Consider the following 21,025-nt stretch of genomic DNA (forward strand, 5'->3'; position numbering starts at 1 on the left):
ACTGAAAGGGGAGGATCCAAAGATCCAAATTTGCAAAGGGGAATGGAGATAAGGCACACACAGAAGAAAATGGATGACTGTGTATATATATATATATATATATATATAAAACTATCCTTTACATATTTGTAATAATAACAACACACAGAAGATTCAGAACTGAAGTATATAACATAAAACAAGAAAGACCAGAGAGAAAACCCACAAAAGCCAGAAAGAAAGAAAGAAAGAAAGAAAGAAAGAAAGAAAGAAAGAAAGAAAGAAAGAAAAAGAAAGAAAGAAAGGGAAAGGAAAAGAAAGGAAAAGAAAACAGAAACACAAGGAGCAATGGAAACACCGAGCTACCAGAAAGCAAAAGATAAAATGGCTATAAGAAGACCTCATATTTCAATAATCACCCTAAATGTAAATGGACTGAACTCACTAATAAATAGGCACAGAGTTGCAAATTGAATCAAAAAAACAAAAAGCAACCATATGCTGCCTCCAGGAGACAGACACATCTCAGCTCCAAAGGCAAATATAGACGCAAAGTGAAAGGGTGGCAAATGATATTTCAAGTAAATGGCATTCATAGAAAAGCAGTAGTAGCGGTACTAATATCAGATGAAATAGACTTCGAAATAAAGAAGGTAAAGAATGATACTGAGGGACACTTCATAATGATTAAAGGAAATCATGCACCAAGAAGACATAACACTTATTAATATCTATGTTCCCAATCATGGAACCCCAAAATATATAAAGCAATTACTAACAGAATTAAAGAAAGAAACAGACCAAAACACTTTCATAGTAGGGGACCTAAATACCCCACTGTTAGATATGGACAGATCATCTAGACAGAAAATCAATAAGGAAATAACAACTTTAAATGATACATTAGACCAACTGGACATAATTGACATTTACAGAGCCTTCCATCCCAAAACAGCTGCTTATACATGCTTCTCTACTGCACATGGAACTTTCTCAAGAATCGACCACATACTAGGACACAGAGATAGCCTCATCAAATATAAGATAATTGAAATCATACCAACCATGTTCTCTGATTATAATACATTGAAATTAGAGATCAACTGCAAAAAGAAAGTGGATAGAGCCACAAATACATGAAGATTAAACAACATACTACTGAAGAATAACTGGGTCAGGGAAGAAATAAAAGGAGAGATGAAGAGATACATAGAAATGAATGATAATGATAGCACAACATATCAAAACTTTTGGGACACGGCAAAAGAGGTCATAAGAGGAAAGTTCATGTCATGCAGGCCTATTTCCAAAAACAAGAATGAGCACAAATAAACAACCTAACACTTTATCTTACAAAAACTAGAAAAAAAAGAACAATGAAGCATAAAGTCAGCAGAAGGAAAGAAATAATCAAAACTAGAGAAAAAATAAAGGAAATTGAAAACAAACAAACAAACAAAAAACCAATAGAAAAAATAAATATAACAAAGTTCTGGTTCTTTGAAAAGGTTAATAAAATTGACAAACCCCTGGCTAGACTCACTAAAGAAAAAAGAGAAAGGACACAAATAAACAAAATCAGGGATGAGAGGGGAAATTACGACAGACACTGCAGAAATACAAAGGATCATACAAGAATACTATGAAAAAGTATATAACACCAAATTTAATAACCTAGAAGAAATGGACCAGTACTTAGAAAAATACAATCTTCTTAGACTGAATCAAGAAGTGGAAAATTTAAATAGACTGATCAGCAGTATGGAAATTGAAACGATCATCAAAAACCTACCAAAAAGTAAAATTCCAGTACCAAATGGCTTCACCGGTGAATTCTACCAAATATTCAAAGATTTAATACGTATTCTTCTCAAACTCTTCCAAAAAATTGAAGAGGAGGCAATACTTTCCAACTCATTTTATGAGACCAATATTACACTGATAACAAAATCTGGTAAAGATAACACAAAAAGAGAAAAACACAGACCAATATCTCTCATGAACACAGATGCAAAAATCCTAAATAAGATACTAGTGATCTGAGTACAGCAACATATTAAAAAGATTATACACCACGATCAAGTGGGCTGCAGCCCAGAAGCACAAGGATGGTTCAACATACCCAAATCAATTAATGTGATACACCACATAAACAAATTAAAAAATAAAAATCATATGATCATATCAATAGATGCAATAAAAAGCCTTAACAAGATACAGCATTCATTTATGATCAAAACACTTAACAAAATCTATACAGAAGGAAAGTACCTTAACATAATAAAGGCCATATATGACAAACCCTCAGCCAACATTATACTTAATGGTGAAAAACTAAAAACCTTCCCTCTAAGATCAGGAACAAGACAAGGCTATCCACTTTTGCCACTGTTATTTAATATAACATTGGAAGTTTTAGCCAGTGCAATCAAGCAAGTGAAAGATATAAAAGGCATCCAAATAGGAAACGAAGAAGTCAAACTGTCACTATTTGTGGATGACATAGAGAATCATGTAATAACAAATAATAACAAATGTTGGAGAGGATAAGGAGAAATAAGAACCCTCATACACTGCTAGTGGGACTGTAAGTTGGTATGGCCACTATGAAAAACAATATAGAGGTTCCTCAAAAAGCTAAGATTTGATATACCATATGATCCAGCAATCCCTCTACTGGGTATTTAACCCAAAGTCTTGAAAACGCATATCCCAAAAGATATTTGCACAGCGATGTTCATAGCAGCATTATTTATCATGGCCGGGACATGGAAGCAACTAAAGTGTCCTAAGATAGATGATTGGATAAAGAAGTCATGGTACATATATACAATGGAATATTACTCAGCCATAAGAAGAGATGAAATACTACCATTTGCAGCAATGTGGATGGACCTTGAAATAATTATATTAAGTGAAATAAGTCAGATAGAATAGGTTGAAAGTCACATGATATTACTTATATCTGGAATATAAACCAAAAAGCAACAAATGAACAGGATAAACAAACTCGTGAACATGAACAATGGACCAGTGGTTACCAGAGGGATGGGGAGAGAGGGAAGAGGGGAAAATTAAAAAAATAAAATGTTAAAATAATAATAATAATATAATGATAAAAACAAATAAATAAAATGTCTATACTATAGCCAAAAACAAAACAAAACAAAAAGATATTTCAATACTGTGGGTCTGAGTGCAGAGATACATATAATTTATTACTGTGCATTTCTCCCAATAGTCCTACTTAGGAACATGAGGCAATGAGAATGTAAATCTAAGAAGTCTCCTTCGGTTCCCAGCTGCCAAAGGCATACCAGCATGTGATTCAGCATGATTGTTCATGCCTCCAGGTCCTGAAAAACAGAAGATAATTTAGGTAAGTTCTGCAGTGAGAGAGTGATGTGGATAAATCCTTGCTCTACACTCGAAGTCAAGGTTCCTGATAACAGCCCAGGCAAAATGGAATCCCTGGGCCATTCTATCAGGCATTCTGCATTGGAAAGGTCTCAAGGATTATTTTCTAAAAAATAGACAATTTTATATTGGCATCTCTTTGAGTTTACATAGCACTAGCTACCATAGTAATGAATATAGCCAGATGCTAACCTTGCAAAATTCTCTTTGAAGGATCTAAGGGACTTTCCCAGGTGTAAAATGGTATAAAAATATTGGGGATCCTTGTTACTATAAAACATTTTTCAAATATAAAGGGTGTGGTAAATGTTCTGCCCCCTCAGAATCACATGCCTAAAACATTTAAAGCATCAATCGTAGAGCAGAATTTCCAGCAACAGTTCACTAACATCTATTGAATAAAACTTCTTTTGGTTCTATCTAACTGATTTTCTAGAAAATCACTATTTATGCATGGTGCCTGACTATGTGATACTACTCTCTGTGAGTAGACATAAAGAAGGAAAGAGTTAAAATGGGCTTGCAAACAGCCATTTCTTACATGTTTTCTAACTTGTCAGTTCCAGTCAGTGTTAAAGGACAGGAAATCTGTTGGCTTCTGACCTCCTTTCTTAATTCTCCCACAGCGAAAAGAAGAAGCCCTCACTGACCAGCAGGGCCTCCAGGAGTCAGTGAGCAATCATTCATCATCCCTACTCTGGGAGGTCTAGTGCCAGAGAAAAGGGTGTCAAATCTACTAATCCAAAGAAAGAGACTCTTTAAAAAAAATAGTTTTTACTTTTCAATTATAGTTGGCATACAATATTATATTAGGTTTAGATCTACAATATAATGATTAGACATTTATATAACTTACAAAGTGATCACCCCAATAAATCTAGTACTGATTTGACACTGTACATAGTTATTATAATATTAATGACTATATTCCTTGTGACTTTACATCCCCATGACTATTTTGTAACTACCAATTTACACCTATTAATTCCATCCCTTTTTTCACCGCCTCATCCCAATCTTCTTCCCATCTGGCAACCATCAAAATGTTCTCTGTATGTTTGCTTCTGTTTTATTTTTTATTTTTTGTCCTTCAGATTCCACATGCAGGTGAAATCATATGTCATTTATCTTTATCTGACTTACTCCACTCAGCATAATACCTTGTTTTGTAGATGGCAAAATTTCATTCTTTTATTTCTTTATTTATTTTTATTGCAGAGTAATATTCCAATGTATTTGTGTACCATCTCTTCTTTATCCATTCATCCATTGATGGACACTCAGGTTGCATCCATATCTTGGCTGTTGTAAATAATGCTGCAATGAATATATGGATGCACATGCCCTTTCAAAGTAGTATTTTGGACTTCTGATAAATACCCAGAAGTAGGAAACTGGGTCTTTTTTGCCTAGTTATAGCCTTTGTTTTAAACTCTATTTTGTCTGGTATAACAAAATAAACTTTTTTTTTTCATTTCCATTTTTGTGAAATATCTTTTTCCATCTGTATGTGATTTTTGATCTGAAGTGTCTCTCTCATAGGCAGCATATGTACGGGTTTTGTTTTCTTACCAATTCAACCACCCTAGCTTTTGATTAAAGCATTTAACTTTTTCATTTGAAGTACTTGCTGTTAGATATGTAGTTATTGCCATTCTTTATTCATATTTTTGATACATATTTTTCTTCTTAAAAATTTCCTCTTACATTTCCTATGATACTGGCTTGGTGGTGATGAATTCCTTTAGCTTTTTCTTGTCTAGGAAGTTCTTTATCTATCTTTCAATTCTAAATGATAGCTTTGTAGAGTAATCTTAGTTGTAGTCCTTGCTTTTCATCATTTTAAATATTTTGTGCCAATTCCTTTTGGCCTGCAAAGTTTCTGTTGAGAAATCAGCTGAGTCTTATGAGAGCTTCCTTGAAGTAACTAATTGCTTTTCTCCTGCTTCTTTTAAGATTCTCTCTTTGTCTCTGACGTTTGGTATTTTAATTATGATATATCTTGGTGTGGGCCTCTTTGGGTTAATCTGTTTGGGACTCTCTGAGCTTTCTGAGCTTGTATGTTTATTTCCTTTACCAGGTTCAGGAGATTTTCCATCATTATTTCTTTAAATAGGTTTTCGATCTTTTGCTCTGTTTCTTCTTCTTCTGGTACCCCTGTGATGTGAATGTTGTTATTCTTAATGTTATTTCAGAGGCCCCTTAAACTATCCTCATTTTTTTATTCTTTTTTCTTGTTGCTGTTCTGATTGAGTGTCCTTTGATATCTCATCCTCTAAATTGCTGATCCTCTACTTCATGCAATCTATTGATTCCCTCTGATGTACTCTTCATATCAGATATTGTATTCTTTATTTCTGACTGGTTCTCTTTTATGTTTTCCATTTCCATATTTATGTTTTCTATCTGTTCATTAAAGTTCTCACTGAGTTCATCTACTCTTCCTCTAAGTTCATTGAGCATCTTTATCACCAGTGTTTTGAACCCGGCGTCTAGTAGATTGCTTGTCTCCATTTTGTTTAGCTCTTTTTCTGAGGTTTGTTTTGTTCTTTCATGTGGGACATGTTTCTTTGTCTCCCCATTTTGGCTGCCTCCTGTTTGTTTCTATGTATTAGGTAGGGCTCCTAAATTTCCTGGTCTTAGGAGAGTGTCTTTATATCGTAGGTGTCCTTTGGGGCCCAGTGGTGCAGCCAGGTGTTCAAGATGTGTCTCCTGTATTGGTTGTGTGTGTGGGTAATTGTAGTTGAGCCTTGCTTACTATTTGCACATCGATGGGAGGGATTGACCCTTGGGCTGATTGGTTGTGAGGGTTGGCCAGTGAGGAGCTAACCCTACAGAGCAGGATTCACTTTAGCAGGGCCCTGGTGCCTGCCCAGTCTATCCTTCTGATGTTTCCTCTTCATATGTAGCCCTAAGTGGTGCTCTGGCTCTGGCTCTGGTAGAAGCAGGCCACCAGATATGCTGGCCCAAAGGCCTCCTGGGAGGGCCCAGCTGCAGGCCAAGTTCAGCCATGGCCTGTACACTTCTGGGGCCACTCAGTAAATGTTACCAAGCAATCTTCAGAAGCCAAGCTAGTAATCGAGGCTGGCTGTTGCTATTGCCAAGTTTGGGACTGCTCAGCAAGAGGTATAGGGCATACTGAGGCCAGATGCTGCTTCTCTGTCTTTTGTGAGCCTTTGGGATATTGTAGGAAGTCCACAACATGAGCCAAGATAGGTCATTTGCACCAAAAAAAAAAACCCAAAAACAAACAAACAAAAACACTGGAGGCAGCATGGGTGGGTTCCCAAGTCGGGAGAGGCAGGGTCTCAGGGATTCACCTGGTTGTTGGAGACCGAGCTAGGGCAGCTGCCTGAGTTTGCATACTGGAAGTGGGGACAGCTCAGTAAAGGAACAACGCTTTCTGCCAGCTCTTCTGTCTGGGAGAAAGCTACCCTTTTAGCCCTCACCCTGAAGCCAGATAACTCAATTCTTCCTTGTATGTCTGTGGCACTCCTTGAGCAGCTGCCCCAGCACTGGAGCTCAGAGCAAATGAGTCTATTACACAGTAAGTCCATGCATGGGCCTTTTAAGAGGAACATCTGAGACTCCCTCAGCCTTCTCTTATTCAGCCACAATATCCTCTTGTTTTCACAGCTAGAGGTTGCAGGGACATCTCTTTCCAGCACTGAAACTCTGGGTTGGAGAGCCCAGTATGGAGCCAGGACCCCTTGCTCCTCCAGGGGGTCCTCTTCAGCCAAGATAACCCTCCTGATTCTTGACTGCCACATGCAGTTGTGGGAGCAGCCCATTTTGCAACTCTGCCCCTCCTATAATCTCAAGGTGACTTCTTATGTGTGTCCCCAGTTTTAGGACTTTTGTTTCACCAGACCTTGGGTGACCCCTAATGATGGTTGTTCTGTAGTTTTGTTGTAATTTTGATGTGGCTGTGAGAGGAGGCAAGCTCAGCATCTACCTTCTACTCCATCTTTATCAGAATCTAAGAAGGAACTCTTTCTTCAATTTTTTTACTTACAGAATTTACTACATGTAGCTTACATATTTAAATAGCAATTTCAGCCATGTATTCTTGAGCACCTACCATGTGCTGGTGTCTGCTGGCATTTTGCACTGTTGTCTTATATAATCTCAGCTTCCTCTGTAACCTCCTCCCCTACCTCTCTCCCACGTTTTCTCTCCTTTGGCTATGCTGACCTTTGAACATGCCCGGCCTGGCCCACTCTGGATCTTGGCATTTGGCACTTGCTGTTTCTTTTGCCTGATTCTTTTCCCTCTTTTGGTGTTTTTCTCTATCCTTTCCTCCTTTCTTTGAGAACTTTACTTAAAAATCACCTTCTCAGGCTATAGTATCTAAAATTTCTACCCAACACCACATTCAGTACATCCATAGCATATACACAGTTTATAACCCCCAATCCCATTTGTAGCTTTTATTTTTCTCCTAAGAGTTTTTACTTCTAGTGTACCATGTATTTTGCTTACTAATTTATTAGTTCTAAGCTCTGGGCAAAGATCCTTGTTCACTGCCGTATTCCCAGTGCCTAGAACACACAGAGGCACACAGTGAGTAAGAGTGGAATCGATGACTGAACAGTGCTTTCCTCCCTGTGTTATTATTCCCACTTCCCCAGTGAGCACTCCTGATCTCAGAGAATTTAAATGATGTGCAAAGGTACACAGTTGTTAGGTAAATCCAGCTCTGGGCTCTGCTCAACTCCCAGGCTGTCTTCCTAATCAGTCCCTCATGACACACGCAGTCTTCCCTGACTGTTTGGTTCTTGGGATGATGCTATCATACAACTCTTAAAAGTACATGGGCAGGAGGATGTAAGAGTGAGGAGGGAGGGCTGGCATGTTTAGCATGGATCATCATTAACCCTGCAGGGTATTGATTATCCTCATATATTTCCCATAATGTCAATAACAGCATCCTCTGTGTAAATTTCTAATTTATGAAGCACAAACACATGCATTCTCATTTGATCACCACCAAAAACTTGAAAGTGAATTATGACAGGTATTATTTTCTCCATGAGGATACTCAAGTGAAGGGAGGTTAGGGGATTTACAACTTGCTGCAAATATTCTGATGAACGGAGATACCAACAGAATTGAAAGCTGGACTCTTCCTCCCAGCTCCACCATTGATCTGCTTCTTTATACTGGACACTGGAGTTGGCTTGTCCACTCTGGCCCAAGAATTGTTCTCCAAAAAGGAAAGCTTACTTCTCCTTTCCACTTCTCACACATTCCAAGAAGGCAGCAAAATCAGCTGCTTAGGACAGCAGAACACTGCATAGGGCACTGGCCACACCCTGAGCCCTTTAGGCAGAATCAGCTGATTAGAGTCTATAACCAAGAAGAAGGAGAATCCACCTACTCCTTTGCTTGTACATAAGTCAGCTTATCACATAACTTTTAAAAATTCTCATACATAAACAAAAGTAAAGAGAATTGTATAATAAACTCCCCTGAGCCTTCACCTACATTCAACAATAAATGATTCACAGCTAATTTTATTTTTCTGCATCAATGAGCTCAGTAATTTATATTTACCTGGATTATTTTAAATCCAATCCCAGAAATCATATTATTTTATCTATAACTTTTAACATATGTATCACCAAAAGGCCTGGACTCCTCTTTTTAAAATAACCACAATACTATCACAACATTTATATTTCTTTAGTGTCAACATGTAGCCCATCAATGTTCACATTTCCCCAACTGTCTCATGAATCTTTAAAAAATTTTTTATCTGAATGAGGATCCAAACAAGGCCTATACTTTGTGATGGGTAAAGAGGTCACTTAAGTCTGTCAATCGAGGTTTAGTCAACATCTTTTTTCCCCAGATTTTCTTGTTGTTGAAGAAAAAAGTGGGTCCTGTCTGAATTTTGTGGATTCTATTCCGAGTTCCTCTGTCCCTTTTATTTTTCCATATTAGTAGTTATATCTAGAAGCTTGATCGAATTCAGTTTCAGTGCCTTTCGTAAAAATCCTTCATAGGTGGTGTTGCATGTACTTGCATTGAGAGCCAAAGTAAAGCCTAGATCCTGCTTTACTCTTAATTCATAATGTAGAAAGAAAGAAAGAAAGAAAGAAAGAAAGAAAGAAAGAAAGAAAGAAAGAAAGAAAGAAAGAAAGAAAGAAAGAAAGAAAGAAAGAAAGAAAGAAAGAAAGAAAGAAAGAAAGAAAGAAAGAAAGAAAGAAAGAAAGAAAGAAAGAAAGAAAGAAAGAAAGAAAGAAAGAAAGAAAGAAAGAAACACAAGTGAACAAATCCAGTACAGTCCATGACATATCCCTTCTTCCCCCACACTTAACATGAATACAAATTGGACTGCACATGAGTTATGATGTCCTGGGATAGGTTGTCTCTAAAGCTCAATCTCTTGATTAGCCCCACCCATCAGGTTCTATTGTTCTTTTTGTGCCACTTCAGGGAATATTGGTGGAAAAATGAACTTGGATTGTTATAACCAAGTCTAGGTTACAAAAATTCAAGGACAAATCCCATACTGCCACTAACTGGCTATGAGGCTTGTCTAGGAGACTTATCTTTATAATAGTAGTTCCCAACTGGGGTGATTATGCACTCAAGGGAACACTTGACAATGTCTGGAGATATTTTTGCTTATCACAACAAGGGGCCTTATTGACATCTAGTGGATAGAGGCCAGGGTACTGCTCAGCACTCTGCAATACTCAGACTGGCCCTTACAAAAAATGAATGATTTGTCCCCAAATATCAATGGTGCTGAGGTAGAAAAACCATACTCTATACACGTGAATATGTAGGTCTCCTGCCTTTTTCTGTAAACTGGTATGGTGAAGTCCTCATTTTAGCTCAAGATATGATTAATATGTCAGGAATAGAACTGGGACTCTTATTATGACCATAGTGGCTCAAGGGAGAGGGGCTCTTGTGTTGACCCTGCCACCAGCTGGCTGAGCAATGTTGGGTCTGCTGTCCTTTTTGGGCCGTAGTTTCCTCATCTATATAATGAGATGGACTCTGAAGATCTTTGTACCTCTTAGCTCTAAAAATCTTTGAGTTTGATTTCATTCCTCTCTTAGAAAGACCTACTTAACTTTTGCAGACACCAGATATGTGAATTAAGTGGTCAGTTTCCAGAGTACCAAAATATTTGTTTTGACAGTTATTAACATGATAGTAGTTTTGAGAGAAGAGAATTTATTGACCTCCTTATTTTGCTGTGCTGGACATGAATCTTCTCAAGTATTCTTATTATATTCTGACTGACACTAAAGCCTATTCTGGGTAGAAAGGAAAAGCAGAGCAGAATTCTGGGTCAGCTTGCACGATTTACAGATAGTCATGTTTAGTTCTCCCTGACCCACAAAACAGACTTGACAATGAAAGAAAGGCCTATAGAATTTGGTAGTTTAGAAGGACATCAGAGCCTACAATTCCACATTCATCCCTCTGGCCTGATGTCATGCTCCTCTTTGGGATGTATATGGCCAACAGCAGATGCCCAGCAATGGCTCTTAACTCAGCTTTGAGTTTCCCCAAACAATAATACTGGTCTCAGGACTCATGCTAGAATCACGGATGCAACACCAGTCTCAGCAGCTCCTTGTCACTCCTGTAAAAAATCTCCCTTCCCACTTTCAGCCATTAGTGCTTTCCCCATCATTCCAAGAACATTGTATCAGAAGTGAAGTTCAAATCTTGCAATGAGCTACAGTGTTTCCAGCTAAGACCTCGTCAGAAGAGCAGAGGGTCTAACCATTAGAAGACAACATTTAACTAGAAATAGAAATCGCAATCAAAACACTTTGCCATCAAAAACTACCACTGACTTGTTCATTACATGCAAAAATAGAGTCAATATCTCACCTAAACATAGCATAAATTAATTGCCATATTTTCTAAGGAGAATGATAATTTTCAAATATAGACTAAGAACTACCTTATCTTTTGCTTTTTGTTTTTTATTTTTGTTTTTTTAACTATTTTTAAATAATTTTTATTTTTCAATTAGAGTTGATATTCAATATTATTTTATATTAGTTTTAGGTGTACAACCTAATGGTTAGATGTTTCTATAATTTATAGTATTCTGGCAGTATATAGTTATGCAGTTGGCAGTATATTGTTATTACAATATTATTGACTACATTTCCTATGCTGTACTTCATATCCCCATACTATTTTGTAACTACTAATTTGTACTTCTTAATCCCTTCACCTTTTCACTTAGTTCCCCATGCCCCATCCCACCTGACAATCACCAGTTTGTTCTCTGTATCTATGAGTCTGTTTTCATTTTGTTTGTTTATTTTGTTCTTTAGATTCCACATATAAGTGAAAGCATATAGTATTTGTCTTTCTCTGTCTGACTTATTTCACTTAGTATAATACTCTCTAGGTCAATCCGTGTTGTGGCAAACATAGTAAGATTTTTACTTTTTATAAGTAATATTTTATTGTACATCTGTACTACCTTTTCTTTATCCAATTATTTATTGATGGTCACTTAGGTTGCTTCCATATCTTGGCTAAATAGCACTGATGCAAAAATAGGGGTAACTTTTCGAATCAATGTTTTGGTTTTCTTTGGATAAATACACAAAAGTGGAATTTGTTGGGTCATAAATTAGTTTTATTTTTAATTTTTTGAGAAAAGTCCTTACCGTTTTTTATAATGGCTGTACCAATTTGCAATCTCACCAACAGTGCATGAGGGGTTGCTTTTCTTCACATCCTCTCCAACACTTGTTTTTTGACTTATTAATGATCTCATTGTGGTTTTAATTTGTATTTCTCTGATGATTAGTGATGTTGGGCATCTTTTCATATATCTATTGGCCATCTGTATGTCTTCTTTAGAAAAAAAATGATTATTCAGGTCTTCTCATTTTTTAATTGCATTGTTTGTTTTTTCGATGTCGAAATGTATGAGGTTTTTGTAAATTTTGGATATCAAATCCTTATCAGGTATCATTGACTAATATGTTCTCCCCTTCGGTAGGCTGTCTTTATGTTTTGTTTATGATTTCCTATGCTGTGCTAAACTTTTTAGTTTAATGTAGTACAGTTTATTTTTTCTTTTGTTTCCCTTGCCACATAGCAACATATCAAAAAATATTACTAAGAGCAATGTAAGAGAGTTTACTGCCTATGTTTTCCTCTAGGAGTTTGAAGATTTTATGTCATAATTTAAGTCTTTGAACATTTTGAGTTTATTTTTGTATACGGTGTAAGAAGGTGGTCTAGTTTTCCCAATATCATTTATTGATTAGACTGTCTTTATCCCATTGTATATTCTTGCCCCCTTTATCATAGATTAAATGACCATATAGGTGTGGGTTTATTTCTCTATTTCTCTCTATTCTATTTAATTGATCTATGTGTCTGTTTTTGTGCCAGTACAATGCCACTTTGATTACTATAGCCTTGTGGTATACCTTGATATCAGGTAAAATGATACCTCCAACTCTTTTCTTTCTCAAGATTGCTGTGGCTATTCAGGTTTTTTTTATGGTTCCTTATCAACTTCAAGATTATTTCTTCTAGTTCTGTGAAAAATGCCATTGATATTTTAATAGGAATTGCATTGACTCTATAGAGTGCTTTGGGTCGCATGGACATTTTAAAGATGTTAATTCTTTCTATCCATGAGCATGGTATGTGCTTCCATTTATGTATCTTCTTCGATTTCTTTCTTCAGTGACTTATAATTTTTCAAGTACAGATCTTTTATCTACTTAGTTAAATTTATTCCCAGGTATTTTATTTTTGGATGCAATTGTAACTGAGATTGCTTTCTTAGTTTCCCTTTCTGATAGTTATTATTGATGTTTAAAAATGCAACTGATTTCTGAATACTAATTTTGTATCTTGCTACTTTACTAAATTTATATATCAATTCTAAAAACGTTTTAGTGAAATCTTTAGGGTCTACTGTATAGAGAAGGGATTTCCAACCCCCAGGCCATGGACCAGTACCAGTTGTGGCCTGTTAGGAACCGGGCCACATAGCAAGAGGTGAGCAGCAGGTGAGTGAGCAAAGATTTAGCTGTATTTTCAGCTGCTCCCCAGCACAAGCATCACTACCTCAGCTCCACCTCAGATCATCAGGCATTAGATTTTCATAGGAGCACCAGTCCCTGGTCTCAAAAAGATTGGGGACTGCTGCTATAGAGTTCTATGTCATCTGAAAATAATGACAGTTTTACTTTTTTTTTTTCAATTTGGATGCCTTTTCTTTCTTTTTCTTGTATGATTGCTGAAGCTGAGATTTCTAATACTATGTTGAATAAAAGTTGTAAAAGTGGACTTGTTTGTCTTGTTCTTGATACAAAAAAAGCTTTCAGCTTTTTACTGTTGAGTATGATCTTAGTTGTGGGTTTGTTATACATAGCCTTTATTATGTTGAGGTATGTTCCCTCTATTCACACTTTACTGAGAGATTTTTCTTATCATAAATAATGTTAGATTTTGTCAAATGATTTTTCTGCATTTATCGATATGATTTTTATCTTTTATTTTGTTTATGTGGTATATCATAATTGATTTGCAGATATTGAACCAACCTTGCCTCCCAGGCATAAATCCCATTTGATCATGGTATATGACCTTTTTAATGTATTGCTGAATTTGTTTTGGTAATATTTTGTTGAGGATTTTTGCATCTATGTTCATCAGGGATATTGGCCTACAATTTTCTTTTTATGCAATGTCCTTGTCTGACTTTATTTATTTATTTATTTATTTATTTTGTGACTACAGCGCCTGGTTTTCCTAGGTGGTCTCTCATCCAAGTACTGACCAGGCCTGACCCTGCTTAGCTTCTGAGATCAGACAGGATTGGACATGTTCAGGGTGGCATAGCCATAGACTTTGTCTGACTTTAGAATCAGGGTAATGGTGGCATCATAAAATGAGCTTGGGAGGCTTTCATTCTCTTGAATTTTTTGGAATACTTTGAGAATAATAGGTGTTCATTCTTCTCTGAGTGTTTGGTAAAATACACCTGAAGTCCAGGTCTTTTGTTTGTTGGGAGGTTTTTCATTACCGATTTGATTTTGTTAGTAGTTCAGTTCAGTTCAGATATTTTGTTTCTTCTTGACTCAGTCTTTGAAGATGGTATGTTTCTAGGAATGTACCCGTTTCTTCCAGATTGTCCAATACGTTGGCATATAATTGCTTGTAGTATTTTCTTATAATTCTCTATATTTCTGTGGAATCAGTTGTCACTTATCTTTCATATCTGATATTATTTATTTGGGCCCTCTTTCTTTTTTCCTTAATGAGTCTCGTTAAAAACATCGATTTTGTTTGTCTTTTCAAAGAGCTACTCTTAGCTCCATTGATCTTTTGTATTGTCTTTTTATACTCTTTAATTTATTTCTGCTCTAATCTTTATTATTTCTTTCCTTCTACTTATTTGGTCTTTGTTTTCTGTTCTTTTTCTAGTGTTTTTTTTTTCTATATAAGATTAGATTTACCTTAGATTTTTCTTGTTTCTTGAGGTAGACCTGTTTTGCTATGAATTTTCCTCTTAGGACTGTTTTTTTGTGTCACATAAATTTGAGTTTGTTGTGTTTTCATTTTTATTTGTCTCAAGTTTTCCTTCTCGATCTCATTGTTAACCCATTCATTGTATAGCCTCCATATGTTTGTGTATTTTTCAGTTTTTTTTCTTGTAATTGATTTCTAGTTTCATACCATTGTGGTTAGAGACGATAGCTTAATATGATTTCAGTTTTCTTTAAATTTATGAAAATTTGTATTGTGGCCTAATATGTGGTCTGTCTTGGACAATGTTCCATATGAACTTGGTAAGAATGTATATTCTGCTGCTTTAGAGTGAAATGCTCTGAATATCTGGTCTAGTGAATCATTTAAAACTTCTATTTTCTTGTTGATTTTCTGTTTGGAAGATCTGTCCATTGTTGTCAATGGGGTGTTAAAGTCCCCTACTATGACTATATTACTTTCAATCTCTCCCACTATGTCGGTCAATATTTGCTTTATATATTCAAGTACTCCTATTTGAGTGCATAAATGTTTACTAGGGTTATATGTTATTACATTTGATGTTGTGTCTTTAACTATCCTCATGTTTTTTTATTCTTTTTTCTTTTTGTTGTTCTGATTGGGCATTTTCCGCTATGTTGTTTTTCAAATTGCTCATTCAGTCCTCTGCTTAATCTAATCTACTAATGATTCCTTCTATATATTTTTTTATTTCAATATTGTATTCTTCATTTGTGACTGGTTCTTTTTTATGGTTTCTATGTCCTTTTTTATGCTTAGTATGCTTCGTTGACATTCTCATTAAAGTCATCTATTCCTCCCCTGAGTTCTTAAGCATCCTTACAGCCAGTGTTTTGAACTATGTATCTGGTAGGTTGCTTGCTTCCATTTCATTTAGTTCTTTTCTGGAGTTTTCTCCTGTTCTTTCATTTGGGACATGATTTTTTTGTTTCTTCACTTTGGCTGCCTCTCTATGTTTTAGGTAGATTTGCTATAGCTCCCAGTCTTATCTGGGAGCCTTACACAGTAGATATCATGTGTGGCCCAGTTGTGCAGTCTCCATGATCACCTTCTCTGGTTCCTTGTGTGGGCTGTGTGTGCTCTCCAGTTGTAGTTGAGCTTTGATTGCTGTTGGCACATCACTGGGAGGGACTGACTCTCTGGCTGACTGGCTGTAAAGATTGGCCACACCCACAGTATATAAGCTGCTGTATAGAAGCTGATCTCATGGATACGGATTCACCCCAGCAGGCCTGTGTCCCTGTTGAGACCAATCTTTCTGCGTGCCACTTGTGAGGCTAATCAAATGGTGTTGTGTTGAGGGCTGATGCCAGCCTCTGGATTTGTTGGTTTGAGGACCCCTTGGGATGGGCTTCCATGCAAACCAAGGTCAGTCACTGCCTGTAACTGGCCCAGGGCTACCTGGTAGGAGGTACAAAGTAATCCACAGTTGGTCGCTGCCTGTGCTAGACCTGAATGCATGTGGGAGAGGCCAAAGAGTGAACTGAGGCTGGCTGCAACCAGTACTGGGCCTGGGGGAGCTCAGCAAAAAGCTGAGGGCACCCCAAGGACTGAGGCTACCTGCCAGCTGCTTGTAAAACTCAGCAGCTGATAGATCCTTGGGTGGTATGGAAGTTGTATAAGGCAGTTTCTCAGGGAGTCACCAGTGTGGGAAAATTTATGTTCCCCAATTTAGTGCAGATTCATATGTGGTGCCAGTGATGAGCCTGTGGCCACTCGTAAAATCTCAAATCATACAGAGACCAGGTGCTGCCTGCCTCAGGCCTGCAAACTCCAGATTTGTTCAAGCAATACTGCAGCTCCAGCCAGGGCTGGTAGCCCACCACCCAAAGTGTCTCCCAGGGTATGCAAGCCAAGGCCTGTTGAAGCAGCCTTTTGCAGAGAGTGTGGGGTGCTGTTCATTGCCCAGCCACCGGCAATTTATGAATTGGGTGGAGCAAGGTCTTAGGAAGTCACCAGGGTGGAGCAAGCAGAACTCACCAGGCCAATGCAGTTTCAGTTTCTTCCATGTGGGGGAAGGGCTTAACACAGGCAAGATGTCTCCTGACTATAGGCTGCACAGGAGTATGGCTCAACACAGGGAAAATGATGGCTGTCCCTCCAACCTTTGCCCTGAAGCCACACAATTTAGTATTTCCCCATATGTCTCTGGGACCTCCCAAGCTGCTGTCCCTCTGCTGGAACCCAGGGTGAGTGCTTGCAAGCAAGTGAGTCTATGCATGGGCTCTCTAAGGGACATCTGTGTTTCTAGCTGCCTTCTTTTTCTCACAGGTGGTCAGAATATCCTCTAATTTTCACAGCCAGATTTTGTGAGGACTTCTATTCCTAGCACTGGAACCCTGGGCTGGGGAGCCTCTATGTGGGACTAGAGCCCTTTGCTCCTCCAGGTGACCTTCACAGCAGAAATATCCTTCCTGATCCTCAACCACTATTCACAGGTACGGGACCAGCCCCTTTCGCATCTCCACCCCTTCTACCAGTCTCGATGTAGCCTCTTTTTTATATCTTTAGTTATAAGAGTTTTGTTCAGCTAGTCTTCAGTTGGTTCTCCTAGTTGATTGTTTTATGATTTAGTTGTAATTCTGATGCAGTCGTAGGAGGAGGCAAGCACAAAGTTTCCTCACTCTGCCACCTTGACCAGAACGTGAGATATCTACCTTATCTTTTGAATCCCAACCTCCAAAGTAAGCAAATCATAAATAGAATTTTTTAAACTTCTATGAAACACAGAGATTATACTGGCAAATTTTAATGTAGATCACTTTATTAACGTTCTCCTGATTTTTTAACCTAAAAATTACTTATTAATTTACATTATTACTTAGTCTCTTATTTAAAATACTTTAAAAAATCACTCAGTAGTTTTCTTTTACCTAATATAACTCTATTGCTTATAATTATTTGCTAATAAATTTATTAGCTTATAAATAATTTTTTGAACCAGACAATTAAACAGACGCCATGGAGAATTATAAAACAAACATTGTATAGATGTTTTCTAAAAACATATTTTGTTTATAAACAATATCTGTGAAGTTCCTAAAAAATACAGACAAAGCTCTGACTAATAATGGATCAAAACCCATACCCTAGGTGATCTGTTATTGTGTAAAAACAGCATTTTTTAATTTAAATTGGAAAATAAGACATTTTGCTTTTGATGTTGATCGCAACTTGCAAGAATTATAATTCATTAACATAATTCATTTAAATGGATTTGATATATATAAGTCATTATCACTTCTGAAATGCTATATTGTTACTAAATGAATATGAAGTTTATATAAAGCTATATACAGGAAAGATGGAAAATATTTATATTCATGATATTAATAAGTAAATACAGTAATACCTTCCTAATGTATGCCATTATTCAAGTAGCTGTTTCCTATGGAGTCAAGGGGAAAAAGAAAAACATCAGTCATTAAGATAAATTTCAGTTGTATCAGAGTTGCAGTAATGAAATACTTGGCACAGTCTTGGCTAAGCTAAGCATGTAAGATAAATCAATAGATACAGGATACATGGAGTAGCTGAGGAATAATGCAGGGATTGGCAGCAGGCATAGCTGCCACCGAATTCCAACAAAAGGCTGGAGTTGATATAGCATAGTTGCTTAAGGGGCAAAAGCAGGGGTATGGGCAATATTGAGGAGGGGGACGTTTTTACTCTGCTCTCAGTTTACTCCACTGCTGATCTGAGGGCAAGTAATAATGATGTTAAAAACCAGTTCCACACACTATGAAGAAATTCCATAAAATCAGGATTATTGTGTCAAATCATGATGACATGTCTCTCCATTGTTTGAAAACATTCTAATGAATGGAATTTAGAAAATATTGCTAAGAACAATACCATCCAGGCTAACCTGCAGCTTCTTAGACATGTTATTACTCGCTACTGCACAGTGTTCCTCAAATAACTTATTTAGAGAGCCACTGAGCATGTCAGAGATAAGAAGCATTTTACCCCTCACTTAAAGAATAGTGACTGTTATCAAATAGTAGTAGATGTTTAAAACTAACAAACCAATCAAACTTTTGATCCCCTTACTCATTCTATTGGTATCATGCTTAGCTTTTATTTTTCTTGGCCTTTCATTTGCTCTCTATCTGATGATATCTTAAAGGATTTGGTGTTGAAATGGTTTCAGGCAGCAACCCATTTTGAAGTATCAGTAGTATTGGTTTGGGAAATAATTTGATGACTGAATACGTTTAGCTGTCTTAAAAAATTGAACGACTTTTGCTCCTTGGTTTTCCTGTAAGGAAGAATTCTACCGTGTGAGGCTGGAAATCCCTCTGAGAATTGTATCTGGATAGATGCATCAGGAGAGGGCAGCAGCTACAGCACTGAGATGTCAGAGTACTCTCTCATAGTCAAGCCTCCAAGGCCAGTGCTAAGGCCCTATTCTTCAGTTAGCAGAAAGCAGGGAGAACATGAACAACCATTATTTAATATTTTATTTAAAATATCTTGAAAGTCACTTTCAGTTTCCACTTATTTTGTCTCTATGGATTGAGAGGGTTGGGGAAAAAAAATCTGGGAAAGGAAACTGAAAACTCTAAAACAAAGTGAAGTAGATTGAGTGAGGGGCTATGTCATGTATATTCCTACCACCTTGAGTAGAAGAGAAGTTGGCTCATACTTTGATACTACCTAATCACCCTGTTCTGAAACTGATTTTAAAGAAGGAAGGAAAGTTACATGTCTGAATTTCTCCAGCACCCTAACATTTTAGGGTCTGCCATGTTATGATCACTGTAAAAATAGCACTTTGCACACAGTTCCCTAAAGTCTGACTATTTTCTCCACTCATCTGTTCTTCCAAATCCTAACAAACCTGTAACACAACTGTGATGGAGGCAGCAGTCATTAAGCATCTTTTGGGAGAAAAGAGTAGGACCATTGAGGCCATCAGATCTTTTTCTATTTCTTCATCCTACCAACCTAAGAATTCCACCCCAGTACTATCTCAAGACAACAAAGTACTGACAAGTGAGCTTTGTGTTTAATGTTAAATAGCAAGCCTCAAGCTGTTTTTAAGCTTCTAACATTTGTGGAAAATATGGGATTTTTGTGAAGTTTTATTTTATACAACTTTATGGAATGCCTTTTTGAGAATTCTGAGGGACAAAAAGAAATGATCATCCTAGGGGAAGTAGAATTCAGTTTGCTCTTTTCTCTTTGTCTTTCCTTCCTTCTACTCTGTTGAGAAATCTACAAACCTGAAACCTGATACATCATCTGATCCAATAACCTATCTTTCTAAAATGCTAAGATGACACGGTCTTAGCCAGATCAGATGCCATTTTCATAAAAACTGCTAAAATGATGACCTGATGTTATGAATAAAGATATAATCAAATTTCTTATTCATGCCCTGAGCTTTGGCAATGATGTACACTTTTATGGATTGTTACTGCAGTCACGCTCGTAAATGCTTCTGAGAAGCACTTCATGCAATCTTCATAACAATGCCCCAGCTGAGTGCTGCTTTAGTCCTATTTACAGGCAAGGAGTCAAGGCGCAGAGAGACAGAATGGTTTCCCTCAGGAGACACTGATAGAAAGAATTGCAACCCACATCTGTTTAGCTCCAAGTGATAAGCTTTGAACTATATCCTCTATTGCTTCTGCTCTGTACACAAATCTTGGCTGAAAACTTTCACATTACCAGGCATGCCCAGGGATGCTAACAAGTCCACATTGGCTGGATGCAAGAATTATCCAGGGCTAAACTGGATGTTACTAACAATAAGTTCATCCAGGGTCTAGCAATGAACGAGGACTTCATGAAGGAGGAGAAGCTTAGTGGTCTTGAAGAATTGCATTACTTAATAATGGAGGGTGTCTTAGGCAAGTGCAACAGAATCAGTAAAACCATGGAAGTGGTAATGATCAGGGAACACAGAAAGGGTAGCAACGAGGGTCAGCCTCCATGAGACAGAGAAAGTACATGGATGATTAATGGGTTTTGTCATAAAATGGGGTAGCTAGCAGGGCCCTGCAATACAGGAAGTGGAGTCTGGATCATACTGCACCAGTGATGCAACTACAGTAGTTTCATTCATTCAATAATTATTTATTTAGGGCATACC

General features: G+C 37.2%; 1 pseudogene; it reads right to left on the bottom strand.

Moving 5' to 3' along the window:
- Positions 1-14,145: 14,145 nt before the first annotated feature.
- On the bottom strand, positions 14,146-14,264 carry LOC111732962 (annotated as a pseudogene).
- Between the last annotated feature and the right edge of the window lie 6,761 nt (positions 14,265-21,025).

Source organism: Pteropus vampyrus, unplaced genomic scaffold (genome assembly GCF_000151845.1).
Source record: "Pteropus vampyrus isolate Shadow unplaced genomic scaffold, Pvam_2.0 Scaffold509, whole genome shotgun sequence".
NCBI classification, from domain to species: domain Eukaryota; kingdom Metazoa; phylum Chordata; class Mammalia; order Chiroptera; family Pteropodidae; genus Pteropus; species Pteropus vampyrus.